This window comes from Acanthopagrus latus, chromosome 6 (genome assembly GCF_904848185.1).
Source record: "Acanthopagrus latus isolate v.2019 chromosome 6, fAcaLat1.1, whole genome shotgun sequence".
In the NCBI taxonomy this organism is placed as follows: Eukaryota; Metazoa; Chordata; class Actinopteri; order Spariformes; family Sparidae; genus Acanthopagrus; species Acanthopagrus latus.
In genome coordinates this window covers 29,229,128-29,244,016 of record NC_051044.1, presented here as the reverse complement: position 1 = coordinate 29,244,016, position 14,889 = coordinate 29,229,128, and the positions used below count along the sequence as shown (strand labels likewise).

At 41.7% G+C, this 14,889-nt stretch overlaps 1 protein-coding gene across 1 annotated transcript in view; it reads right to left on the bottom strand.

Annotated features, from left to right (window-relative positions):
• Positions 1-14,589, bottom strand: part of cdk18 (cyclin dependent kinase 18) — a 49,660-nt gene extending 35,071 nt beyond the window's left edge. The window contains exon 1 of the mRNA XM_037102351.1: positions 14,240-14,589. The gene's annotated coding sequence lies outside the window, so the exon portion shown is untranslated. The remainder of the gene's footprint in view (positions 1-14,239) is intronic.
• Positions 14,590-14,889: the final 300 nt, after the last annotated feature.

The window sequence follows — 14,889 nt, the reverse complement described above, 5'->3', positions numbered from 1 at the left end:
AGTAGATGTGGGGCATGGGCTGCATGGTTTTATACAGGTCAGTGGGCATAGTCATCAGAAAATATGACACACATTCAACAGTCTCAAAAATCAAAATACAGCACCGGCATGGAAATAGAAAACTGTTACTCATGCTGGTGATGAGTTCACACATACACAGACACTAAATCAAACCTTCAGGCAAAAGTTTTTCTCTCTGTCTTTTTTTGTGTCCACCCAAGAATTGAATGAACGAATAACTCTGAACAGCCCTTAAAAAAAGAAACTCAGTGACAGAGTGTCAGGGCAGACCATTAGCCCACTAACAGCTTCAGCTGACCACTGTTTCTGTCCACTGGAACCTTGCATGGCCACTTCCTGTTCCTGACAGCCAAACAAGCTGCCAACACAAGCTGTGATCGCTGGGAGGGTCAAGATGTGGGGGGGGGCAACAGCAGAGATGCAGAAAACAGAGCGAAATAGAAACAATGTGTTAAGGTTGAAGTAACTGGTGGACCTAGAACGCAGAGGCTAGAGGCAGGCAAACAGTTAAAAAGGTATTTATTAACAAAAAACTAAGTGCGAGAGAGGAGGGCAGGCAGGCAGTTTGAGTGAGCTGGAAGTGATGAGGTGAAGACACAGGTGAGCTGGTGGAGCTGCCGGCTGAGCAGAGAGATGCTGAGGGTTCTGCATATGAAGCAGGACAAAACGACCTTGGAGAATCAGTTGACAATGGTGAGTATTGTGGTATAACCTTCTGATGGAGGCCAGCCAGAGCATGATGTGAGGCTTTGCTGCGGGCACAGACTGTGCAGGCTGAGACAAAGTTCTAAGTTTCTGGATGTAGACAGTTAGACACCAAAACTGCTGTCGGATGAGGAAGAGGGTTTTTTGGAAACCTGAATGCCAGGCCACCTTTTGAGGCGTGTCGCCACAGGAGCACTAGGGATTTGGCTGAATCTGGGACAAACATACGATTAGGTGGATAATTACTTGGGGAAGGTTCAGAGTGCTGCACCACCTCGATTGAGTGCTCAATCTCCCACCTGACTGCTGTGACCACACACTTTAGGAAGATGATGGACTCTTCAGAGGTTTCCCCTCTGACAAGAAAGCGCATCGGGTTAGTGAACCTGGAGCTGGGGCGGTAAGTGACGGTGTAGTCGAAGCTGAGAAACAAAGCCCAGCAAGCCTGGCGGGAGTTCAGCTGCTTGGCCACACGACAGGTGTAGTATTCATACAGTAGTACTCAGTCCACACAAGGAAAGGACGGGCAGTTCCCTCCGGCCAATGTCTCCATTCCTAAAGGGGGAGGACATTTTCCAGGAGCCTCTGGAGTACAAATTGGGCATGTTGAACGACTCCTCCTGACTCCGGCAGAAGATTAGAATATCCAAATAGACAAACACAAACCAGTTTAGCACATCGCAGAGAATGTTGTTGACAGACGAGGGAAGACGAAACACGATATGAAACTAAAGGGGAAAAACACTGGCGCAAAGGAACCAGAAAATGTCGCAAAACTAGAAAAACACTGATGTTGAAAAAACTCGAAGAAAGCATAGTCACCATATGGAAGAAATGGCACAGCAGTGATGAAGGGTTGATAGGCCAGGATTTGATGAAATGATGACATGCAGGTGTATCTGTCCACTGCAGCAGTCACACCCATGGACACAAACACACATGAGGTAAGAGCAGTCAATCATAAGCCGCCACAGCCAAACTGTGGAAATGTGATTTGGAGAGTGTGTGCATGTCTAGATCGATCTTTCAAGGAAGAACAACAGAGGACAAAAAAAGAAAACATTTTATTTGTCTAACAAAGAAATGGTTTCTTATCTTCTGTTGCTGATTAAGTCACATTAATAACCTTTAGCCACTTATGTTGGTGATAAAAAAAGAATTTCAGCAACACTTTAGAACATTTCATTTGTCTCCAGTGGGAAAGCGTACAACCAGCATTCATTCCTTAGTCAAATGACTCGTTCATTTTCAAACCCACAAACTAACAAACAAATGGACATGGTGGACAACATAGCCTCCTTGACGGGGGTAAAAAGTAACAAGGTTGGAACAGGCTTCCATGCAACTGTTTTACTGTTCCCTTTTTTTTCTGGCATGTCTGACATCAAATGTCACAGAAGCAAAAAGAAAAAAAAAAAAATTGAAAGGCAAACTTGTCCACTGGCTATGGGAAAGGAGTCAACTATCTATTTTTAGCAGGTTTACCAGCATTTAAAAAGAACTGCTTATATGTGCTAACTTTGTTGTGAATATGGTATAAATAAGCAGATAATGCATCTGAATGGTTACTGAAATAATCATACGGTTTGTTACTGTCGAGAAAACAAGGCTTTCATGGCAAATATTCAAGAAAAGTAAGAAAAGAAGAAGTATGAGAACACAGTGTTTTAAGTCGCTCAAACAAATGCATAGCATTACTGCAGTATGTGTAGAAATCATCATTTTGCACTTTTTTCTGTAGTCTTTAATTTCTTTCCTTCATTGTTTGACAGAGAGCATGCATGCATGTGTGTGTGTGTGTGTGTGTGTGTGTGTGTGTGTGTGTGTGTGTTTGTATGTGTGTGAACACACAGTTGTGTAAGCAAAACTGTATTTTCAGTCCATATGAACTACTGGAGCACACAGTAATGTAACCTCAGGCTCAAGGTCAGCTTTAGTGCATATGACCCAACACACACATACACAGATGTTCTCCCTGTCTTTCTGTCTTTCATTTGCTCTCTCTATTTTGCAAACACACACAGACACACACACATGTGTGCACACACATTTTCCCTAAAGGAGAAGAATGGTGGTGACAGTGCTGCTTCACAGGAACCAGAGTGGTTGGGGAGAATCACTGTTTAACAGCTGGTGTTTTCAGTCTGTACTGCAGCTAATCCAATTTTAGCTGCCATTATCCTTCCACGTTCCGACAACAATACACATATAAGAGAGATAATGCACGTCTTTGTATCGGTGAACTCTTTGGTTGTGTCCATTGCCAAACAGAAACTTAGAATAACATGACCTGAGTTCATACAGTATGTTCATGCTATGCCAGCAGGTGAGTTGTTTAACAAGAGGTGCTGCGTAAATATGTACTGAAATAAAAGATGACTTTGGGTTTCGCCCTGGTTCTTACAATGATTCTAACTTTGTAACAGAAACATAGTACATTTAGATCTAAAAGTTTAATTTTAAAATCTAAATGTTTGATCTTGTGTTACTGGTCATAGAAAAAACTACCATTTTCCTTTTTTCCACATGTAAATGTTTCACAGCTTTGAGACAAGGTTTAAGCGAATACTTATACCAGTTCGGAAATATGCTTATTGACTTTTTTGTTGAGAGTTAGAGTTTAAACTAAATATGAAAAGTTAGAAAACGTATCATGAAGACAACAAGCAGGAGCAAACACTTAGGCTGTCAGTTCGTGTTTGAATACGAGCACACCTGACAAGACCTAGCAACAACAAAGATTGCCTGTTGCGTTTTACTGCACTTGAACACTCAAAGACAACAGGCAATTTCAACTCGTTCATAGCCTCTCTCTATCTTTTAGTGATTTTTTTTTTCTGGGGCTGTGATTGCTTAGCTGAAAAGCCATTCACAGTTTTTCTCTCACCATCAGGCTCCACTGCCATTCACTGTGCTCAATTGGCCAAAAAGCTGCAGACAAAAGCTGACCAGTGCCAACTGTGCAACACTGCAGCCACTAGGGCCACGCTCAACAACGACCCTGACACTGGCCATCAGCTGACCTTCAGCTTCATGTGTTAGGGCCCTCAAACAAATATCTGCTCTTTGGTGCTGGACAGGCTACTGCTGAAAACAAGGTTGGTGAGAGTAGATCTAACTAGCTAAAAAGAAGGGTCTGTAGAGCTGAGGGAAACTGCAGGGTTGGATGAGCTTGTCAGTAAATGCAAGAACATTCACATCACACATAATCATTTGTAACTTATCTACCCCAGTCACATGGAGGTAATCATTTTCTTCATTAGACAGAATTTTGCCAACCAAAGTACTATAAAAGTTTAGGAATCAGCTGAGTTTTTGGATGATTACATTTGTATTAATGGTTATTCGTCAAGACACTTGGCTCAGGCCCTGAGTATGATTGGTTCAGGAGATAGAAGAAATAGATTTATCCACCTTGTCCCACTGTGATAATCAGTTATGTCAGACATCTCTCTGTGCAGTGTTCTAGAGTTAACTCAATGAATTATGACACATATTTATGATGTAGTCTGAAATATGATGTCACACTGTCCTCTTATTCTTCTTGTGTCTAGGCTGAAGCCATAATAAAAATGACCTTTTTCTTTTGTCCCATCCCATCTTTCTTGGAATTAGGCCCCACTAGACAACAATCCCTACCTTGTTTGCTGGTTATATGTCGATACACCACAGTTCTTGTTCATCTACCTGACATAAATATGTTTATTCTTACTTGTTTATCTCTCACTGTCTTTGACTACTCATCCAACTCACTTCTGTTCAGAACTTTGGACAGAATAGTTGCAAATAAGAGAAGCGCAAATAACAAAGGTATCATTTGCAGAAAAAAAAACAGTGTTGACAGCAACAATAAATCCCTCTGTCTGTCTGTGTCTGTCTACATGTCACCCCCTGCCCCCATGTGAACAGTAGGCCTACTGTGTCCAGCGGCAGAGTGAATAACAACAGTGTTGGGGGTCAACATCAGACTGGCCTATTGTACCGCAGGCCACCATGGTTTGTGCAATAGAGACATACAACACATACCGAGATTGTTGTTTTGTTTGGAGATTCACACGCATTCATACTGTACATAGTTTTGCAAGGAACTTAAAAACCTTTTGCTTGATACATAAGAATAAATTATAATGCTGTTCCTGCTACTGATGCGGTTTGGATGCTGGCACCAAATTAGGTAGGCATTCAGACCTTGGTGTTTTACCGGTGGGATAATGAAAATGTTTGAGTAATCGATGTACTGTATGTCGACCCAATTTGTGTCTTTCACCCGTGACTAGCAAAGTGAACTTTGGTTTGGGGTTAGGGTCAGGGATCCCGACAAACCTCACTCAAATAGAGCATCAGTGAGTCGGGCAGAATACACTAACATGTTTAACTAAACAACTCTATGCCTTGCACTTGCTCTGATGCTGCAAAATGGAGAGGGGGGGATGACAAGTTCAAAAGTGGTATCAGTGATGCATTTTGGTCATTTTCCTAACAAGCTGAATGATATTCCTCCTCATATCTCCTATTCACTGTATGAGTTTTAAGGCTTTACAGAGGCTAAACACTACTCGTACAATATCATGATGAAGAAGTTCAATGCTCTGAAAGTTCATAATTTTGGTAATCATCTTGTCTTTTGTCATAATGATCTTGAGATAAACTACTGAAATATGGTTTCCACATATCAAAGTCATCTACCAGGAATGCGGGCCACACCTGTGTGTTTGGTCATTGCAGTGCAATGTTGGACAGCTGTGTCTCAGCTGGTGGAGCCAGCGCTGTTATTGGAAGGTTGCTGGTTTGATTCGCCTGCATGTAGAAGTGTGCTTCGGCATGATACTGAATCCCAAACTGCTCCTGATGTGCTGGTCAGCACCTTGCATGGCAGCCACCACCATAACTGTATGAATGGATGTATGAATAACTGTAAGTTGCTTTGGACAGAAGCATCTGGTGAATGCCCTAAAATGTGAATGTGAATGTTGGATGTCTCATTAGTTGCAGCAAAAGTTGAGCAAGGCCAAACTTTTTTGTCAGATGACCCTGCAATTTCTTGTCCACATCCCATTGCACTGACACCCCAATGTGTAAAGGCAAGCCCGGATAGCAAAATTTTTGTGGCCCAGATCTGGCCCTCGGCAGATACATTAACCCGGACCATATACCACGTGCAATGATGACATTTGGGTGGTTCCCTCCTGTTTGCCAGATCTGAGCCACAAGCAGTCCCTTGTATGGCCAAATGTCAGTCAAGTGCAAACTGGATCACCAGAACTTTGTTCTATTCTGGTGGGCTGGATATGGCCCAGAGTTTATTCTATGCTTTCCGCTCTGATCTAGCAAATAAGAGTGGATCGCCCAAGTACCATCATTCCATGCAGTATGTGGGCCAGATGAAGCGGTCTGGTTTTTGTTTTCAGCCTCAAATGAATGACTGGGCTGCATTTTTTCAAGCAGTACTTTTATCTGTCTACATCAGGCCTTAGCTCAGATCCCTGTTAAGTGTAACAGACCATCACAGTGTCCACATGACTGCTGAGGCACCAGCTGACCCCCCCGCTTTATCTTGCTCTCAAAAGTGAACAGTACCCTCGCAGCCCTGCCTCAGTCCCAACACCAAAGCAGCTGCTGCCAACAGTTCCCTTAAATTCAATCAAGCCTAATACAATATCAAGCTTGATGGCCCCGTATCCCTCTAAATTACTGACCACTAATGACTGCATAACCACAATTTAAGTTCAACAGGTCCAGAATGAAAATGTCTTGAAAAATGCCCATGCCATGTTAAAGAAAGTGAGACAGAATTTCTGGATCCACCCCTTTAGCTGTGTCGGCAAAAGTTATTGGGGTCTGCTGTATATTTGGCTGAGGCACATGTTCCTTCCAAATGGAAATCTGTTTAGTAGTTTTTCTTTTAGTTGATACCATGCATGGATTAAAGGGAAAGACAGCAGATCAAATTTGAGTGAACCTGTCTCAGCCTTAGCCTTCGGGTTTTCTGGTGACATATGAAGCTGTCTTTAAGATAGAAGAGCTTCTGAATAGGTTAACTGCAGTCACGTGTAAAGAGGACAGGTTGTCTAACCTGATTTGCAAATAACATGCAGTGTCCTTGACTGATGAGAGGATAGTTTACTCATTCCGACAATGTCCATTCTCTTTTAACTCGTGTACGCAACATACCAAAACGTGCACATGCACACTGAGCGTTGATGTCAGAGTGACATCAGAGGTGAGTCATGATGCAGAAGGTGAGATACCACGTGATGTGAGGCACGACTCAAATCAAATGTGTTTATGGTTTTACCCCACCACCTGCACAAATCGCAGAGAAAGAGGAAGAGTCAGGAGATAAACACAGAGAGTGGGAGGGATTTCTTTGATAGAGCAGCGACACAGATATCTTCGTCAGACAGACTCAGTCTAATGTGCATCTGTTTATTGTGACTAAAAGCATGAAATTACTCAAACAAGGCTAATAGGGCACGCTGTAAAATTAGACTGAGGAACCTCCTGCTGACAGGAGGAAACAAAGTTAAGCCAAAGCTGTCTGAATTGCAACTTTCATGAATCTGCAAGTGCCCATGAATTTATTCAAGCCTTGTTTTCACTTTCTCACTCTGAATGCTAGAAGGTGCTAAGCAGTCAAACCATGTGTGCACAAATCTGGATGCTATCACTCCCTGCTAACGTACTCCTCCCCTGGTATGTATGGCAGCAAACACCTTAGATCTTTTGGTAGCGTTCAGCTGTATACAGGGTGTACCTCTCCCTTTTAGGTTAATGTCTACACACATACATTTGGAATTTTCAACCTAGTTAAATATAAATAAAGCAGCTCAAGGCTTCAGTTATTGCTTTAATTAGCTGGAGTTTAGGCTTAAAGGCAGTGTTAGCTTTGTTTTTGCTTTAAATTAAAATTCTAAAGCAAAAACTGATTGCAGAGTGTAATGGCGATAGAAAAATGACACCATCTGTGTGTAAACTGGTTCCCTACGATTTTTGAAGGTTGTCTGCTTTGAGATGTAATTCTACAAAGCAAGCATGTTTCCTAGCCATATGAAATACATACAGTCATGGTGAAAAGTTTACTTACACTTGTGAAGAACATGTATGTAATGTCTATGATGTAATGAGTGGAACAAATACTACTTTGTCACAAAAAACATTCATGAAGTTTTGTATACGTATAGTTATTCAAATATTTGGTTAGATGTGTCTTGGCTATTTTCACCTCAGTTAAATGCTTTTGATAACCATCCAAAAACTTCTGGTAGTCCTATGGCTGAAACTTTAACCGCTTCTCTTGACAGAATCCATGTATTTCAACTGAATCTGTTGGCTTCCTGGCACAAAACTTGTTTCTTAAGCACAGTCCACATGTTTTCAATGGGGTTCAAGTCAGGACTTTAAGAAGGCCATTCCAACGTTTTCCTGAAGAATTTGAAGATAATCCTCCTTCTTCATTATCCTTTTACTTTCTTTAGAGCAGCAGATCCACTGGCAGCAAAACAGACCCACAGCATTATACTACCAGCACTATGTTTGACTGCAGGAAAACATATTGCTGCTCATTGTGGCCAAACAACAACATTTTGGTTTCATCTAACCAAAAAGTTAACCTCTGGCAGGCTTTTCCTCATGGCAGTGACTGTGCCATGAACTTTATATTTACAGTCAGTTGTTTGCGAAGTTCATCTTGGGACCTGTAACTGCTTTAACTGGCTCCAATTGATTGACTTGCTCCTGACTTGTTCAAATCAATCAATAATCAGATCAATGCTGAGCTCTTTAGACTTTCTCATTGTGGTGTTTGTCTATTGGGTGCATCATCTCATTCCATCACAGAAAAATGAGAGCTGTAGAAATCATTGGAACTGAAGACTGCCACGATATACATGTCCTTTAAAACCTTTTGTATGTACTTTAATCTTTATGTGAATAGGGACTTATTGTGTAAAATTTTTACATTTTCTTTTTCTCTCGCTCATCTTTTTTTTTTGCCATGGTGTGTATGTTTTCTTTTTATAATACCTTCCTGAGGACAACGGATGAAATTTAGCAATTATGCTAACTCCAGCATATTTACATTGATGCTCTTCAATATGTTAATTAATGTGCATTGTCCTAATCAAATACATAAATTTAAAAAAAAAGTGTTTATCAAATTTTAAAAACTGACTGTATCGCTGCCAATGAACACACGTCATTTAATGTTAAGTGTGTGAATTAGGATGAATCGTTTCATCTGTTGGTATGGTAACTTCCGCTAGCACATTAACGGGAATGCCCATTATGTATTCTCACCAAGCCAAGGGACTAAGCGCTTGTTGTTATAAAATGGATTCTGAAATCAAAGAATCGATTCAAGAATCAATCGATTTCGGAACGTGAATAAAATATTGAAGCCTCCTTAAGTGAATAGTTTTTTATTCACCCCTTGTAGAGTAGGATAGGCCTACAGCACACCTGGACAAGGTTTTATTACATGAAGCTAATCCATGCATTATGTACGTTAAATAATAAAGGTACTGAATTAGCCTACTTATTAATTGACAAAGCAGACAAACCAAAATATGACTATTAAATTAGTTACATAAGACACAAGATAAAAGTCAATTTACTTTAACGTCAGAAACACGCACGAGTGTTTCAGACCTTTACGTCTGTCAGGCCTCTTCACATCACATTATGCGTGTGATTATTCTGATATGCTGGTTGTTAGGACTTTCCCTTGGGGTTTTGGCTTATGGTCCTGCTTCTGACAAGAGCAGCTCTGTGACTCACAGTTTACCTCAGACTACTTGCACAAATCACATTATACAATCTCCCTAGGTGGCTTCTGCTTGTGTCTGTGTGTGCGAGCCAACCTCTAATAAGCCATCACTACTGCAGCACTGGACAAGTAACTTGGGAGAAAAAAAGCCTGCAATTATGCAAAGTCCCCAAACACACTGCGGATCACCACAATTAAAAGTGAACACACTGACTGCCCTCCTGCCCAGAGAATGAAATCCAGCACTTCAGGGTGCCTAGCAATCATTGAACACCTTCTTTCAAACAGACATATCACATAGTGCATACCATAACATTTGTGTCTCTCCAGTGTTTGTCGAGAACGACATAATTCTATATAAAGCATTGGCAGCCTCACATAGGGCGAATGATTTTAAATGAGCTAGATAGCTCGGCTTTGAGTGCACCGCCCGCCCACCTGTGAAGAGCTTTTGAGGCATACTGGGCGTGAATGAGGGAAACAAGCCAAGCAACACTTCAGGTCCTTTAGGTCTTTTTTTAGTCATTTAATGTGACCCTGGCAGCAGCAGTGGCACATGTTGCTGCTGCTCATGCACACAGAATTGTATCGAATGATGTCCCGGTGCTGATGCTGAAGCTTCACTGTGCCAGACAAGATTTTAAATGTACCAATGGTGATTTCTTATTATATCTGAAAACTGTGAAAGCTAAAAGTAGACCTTGAGCTAAGATAAGTCCCAACATAGACAGGAAAGAAAAATGCAAGCTGGGAAATATGTTTGTTAACAAGGCACCATTAAATATTGGCTTTGCCAGTGTTCTATGAGACAGGAAGTGCACTCACACACTGAGTTGTGATGATCAACAGTGAATATAAATGTACTCTTGCATTTAAACAAAGTATTTAATCTCCACATTGTGTTCTGTAAGACAAAGAAGTGTGTGACAGTGTGCTGTTTGTGTGAATCTTCACTGGCAGCTGCAGTTACATAATGATAAAGTAATAATACAGAATGATAAATAGATTATAAATAATCGGTGTGTGTGTGGTGCTAGTTGCTGCTGCTTGAATTATGTGTGATTTTTTTCCTCCAGTTTATTCAACTGTGCACTGACCAGTTGAGAAGTGCTGTTCAACAGGAAAAGAGCAATAATGTGATGTTGCTAGTGTGCATTTTCCCAAATAAACAGTAGAGAGTGAAACAAGAACAGACTGGGAACACAGCATTCCATGGTACAGCTGGCAATTTTGCATGTTGGCATCTCAAAATGGCAACAATCAGAGGACTAATGTTTCTCACCGAGAAATTCTGTAACATTAGTAACACGCAAATAGCACACTCGCATGTGCCAACGCAGCCAGTCTATAATGTCTACACACAAAAAACACAAAAGCGGTGACTGAACCAACAGAGCTGATGTTGGCCATCCAGTGGCTCCACCATTAAAACCATCATAGGATAACTTAGACACATAGTGAGGACCCATGGAGTCTCAGGTGGAAGAGATGATGGACTTATTTTCACGAAAGATGCTTGCTTGCTGAAGCATTTAACCATTCACCGCAGCAGCCAGTGGGCTCGGTGTTGTGTGAAAAGGTAAACTGCCTTCCATTTGGTGCGTCTGACCAAATGTTTGCATGTGTTTGTTCATCTGTGGTGTTTAGTGCTGGTGCCAGGGCTATTGTTTAGCATGCAGGGGTCTATCTTCACATTATCATGGCTGAGTGGGCCTGGGGGCTGTGTGATGAATCAGGGACTCAATAATAAACTCCTTATGTAAACATTGTTATTGTGCCTCAGCTGCAGCATGCTAAGGCGAATGATTGCTACTACGGATTCGAAAATTACAGTAGCAAGTAACAATTATTTGTGTTTAAACATTTGACTAAAATAAATACAAAAGACCAACCAAATAGAATAAAACACTTTGTAACAATGTCAGGCATATTACAATAGCTTTGTATTAATCCTAAAGATGGTGTATGAGGATTAGTCATGGGTGTGTTTTGGGTGGAACATAGATTAAACCAGTCTGAGTGTCATCTCCCATTCTCTTTAAGAGCCAGGTATGCCAGGGCCTGGCTCATATCAAATAGTAGAACTCGTCTTCAGGGCAGGGACATGTATGTGGTCCTCAGCTGCCGGACCCTCTGCCCCCACAATCATCTGTCCCATCAAGAACTCTGTCTGACTGCAAATATAAAGATACACCGATATTAAACTGAGGAGGAAGAGGAGCGCTGCTGTGTGCCTCTGTGTGTGCACGATTCTCAGTCCATGGATCATTCTGATCAATAATTGGTGGAATGGATGGAGAGAAATATGTCCTAAATGATGAAAATATTGATCAGTTAATGATTAGCTGCATCGGTCCACCAGCAGCAGAAACCATACGGCTGTCTCCACATTAGCATGCACATTTGTGCACGAGGAACAGCTGATAACCTTAATGATTGTTTAAAACTTTGCCGACAGGTGCAGATAGTATTTCATGTTAATTCATGTTCTGTGTTCTTCCACACATCGAAAGGTCAGGCACTCAATACAGATTCATACAGTAAAAATATGAAGCAGCCGTCCGGATAAATCCTGAGGTCCTGACATTTAGAAGCTTTAGAAGTTTAAATCTGTTTTCTCCAGAGAGTTTCCTCTGCAGATTCTACCACTGTTGATTAAATGTGCCACGATATTTGTAACAGGGACATTACTACGTTCATAGAAATGTTTAAAATAACTGAAAGCAGCCTCTCAAATCATAAAATCAGACTTTATGCACGGTGTGCCACCTGTGTAGGCATGTCTAATGTGTCCTTTAAATAGTGGGAAACAGACTGCAATTTTGACTTCAGACCAGCTTTTTGCTCGTCAGTGGCACTGCTACTTTCTGCTGCCCCGAGATAACAATGCTCCATCAGTACTTGACCACTCCTCACTTTATGAGCAACACGCCCAGGGGTGTACATGTGAGTGCAAGTACATTTACTATTTTCACAACATGGGAAAACACTTTGCTGTGAGTGTAAGATAGAGCCCATTGTCGCTAAACCTGCTAAGCATGTTAGCACTGCACATTAACAAATTACAGTGATTACGACTAACACTTTATCAGTTACTTTAAATCATTTTTTGAATCAATTCTGCCATCTGTCAACTGTCGCTGGCAGAGTTGACTTCTAAAATCCAAGCAGGACAGAGCTGCTAACATAAAATCTGATGAAGTGTTGCTTTTGAATGGGAATCTCTGATGTCACCTGTTGACACGCAAAATAATAGTAAGGTAATTATATGGTACTCTGTGGCTTTGGACATAACATCAGCTTTATAATGTCAACAAGCTGGCTAGAAACTCATTTTTCTCCTGTGTTTTAAATATGGAATGGTGAAAAACATTGTGCATATCACTGTGAACATATTGGATACTTATAAGATGTCACTCCTATAAAGCCCCTTTGACACTGTGTCAGCATGTTGACACAGCCTACCACAGACTGACTGACAGTAACAGTTGCTATGAAATGATTGGAAGATTGCTGTTTATCCAAATGTAAATTTTGGAATCTGCTGATTGATTTATCAAATGTCAGAGCTACGTCAAAATGAACTTCTGATGCCTTTAAAGACAGGAAAAAAAAAAGAAAAAAGCCCATTTCTGATTTCTTGGTGTTTACGATTGTGTGTCTGTGTGTAAGTCTGCATGTATATTGGTGTGTCGTTATTGTTGTCTGCAAGTGTGTGCCTACAGCGTACGTGTGTGTGTGTGTGCATTTGTGTGTGAAGCCTGTATACCAGTAACAAAGGGTGGATAAATACACCCAAAACATAATTCCAATCAATTGAAACATATTTTCAGACATCTTGATGTGTTCACCAGACATGTCACTTCTATACTATACTAAGTTACGGCAGTAAAATCATTACAGTAGAGTTGCAGTCACTGTGTGACTCAAAAACGCATGTCAATGATATGGAACAGGGTCACAAGTTCTGTGCATGTAAACACACACACACACCCCAGGCAGCCAATTACTCCTCCTGCAGGCCCTGTGCTGTAGGTAAACAGTGCTGTTTGTTCAGTGGTTATGGATAGACTTCAGTATATTGGAGTGGCCCTTTTCCTTTGTTACTACTGTGTCAGTGTCAGTTGACATGTGAGTGCTTAATGCATGAGGCTCATCAGACAGGAGAGGGGTGGTTGGATGAGTGTGTGGGTTGGTGCGTGGTTGAGGGGGTTTCAGATGTCCTGACATGTTCTTTTACAAAGACTTTTACAAATCAATTATTGCAGCCTCATCTAATTATATGACACTGTTGAAGTGTTAAAAACAGCATGACCTTGTGGTCACCACTGCGCACAGAACTATCAGTAACTGACTGTGTTATGTAGAACAGTATGTGCAGTTCCAGTGTAACATCAGTTTGGTATTTTGTACAGCGATGCAACCTCTGAATTTCATGACATACAGAGTAACATAAAAGTCCGATCTCAAGATAAAGATTAAGACCAAAAAGAGAGAAAAGTAACCACTAATGTAGCCAATTAGTAGACTCACTGGAGCGTAGGAACACCCCCTGAGATGTCTGGTGAGATGATGAGGGATCCTGATAAAAATGAATGAACAAAAGTAATTCTCAAAGCACACGTTCAGCCTGAAATCATGTGACATGTACCTCTGTCTCTGCCATCCTCTGACCCCTGACCCTCGCTATAAGGTCGACATGTTTTAATGAAGAGTGTGAGTGGCTGCGGCTGCAGCAGAGCTACTTACAGAGGAGCACAGGTCATCCACACGCACAGGAGGGACAGCGCAGCCTCCGGCCTCTCTGCTCAGGTCTCCCTCGCCTTCCCAGGTGTCACTCACACAGAGATAAATCCACAAGATGCAAGCAGCCCTGTAACAGTGATTGACATACAGCTTGGCAGGCTGGGTAAATGCGACCTGTCCACGGGTCCCTCTGACAGCTCACCCTTCCACCCTCCCTCGGTCCTCCACACAGAGCACTGCGAGCTGACTAACTGGCCAGATAACAGTAAAGGCTAAATAAAGAGACAGAGATACAGTGGAGACAGCTCTGAAGAGGAGGAAACTGCTGCTCAGAGTGTTTTATAATCAGCCTGCAGCTCCTCCTCCACCAGTCTCTGACTTTGGCCCTCCCTTGTTGGCATGGCGACGGCCAATCACCACTTGGCATAGCACAAGCCTCCTCCTCTCCGTCCTCCTTCTTCTCCATCTCCTCCTCCTCCTCTTCGGCTGGCCTCTGGTGGTGACTGGATTGTCACACACCAGTGAGAGCATGTCTGTATGTTTGTGCGTATATAAGCATGTAGATAAATATGTTTATGATTGTGTGTGCATTAGTCTGCATGTGCATTGGTATGGTGGTATTGATGTATGCAACTGTATGTGTACAGTGTAAT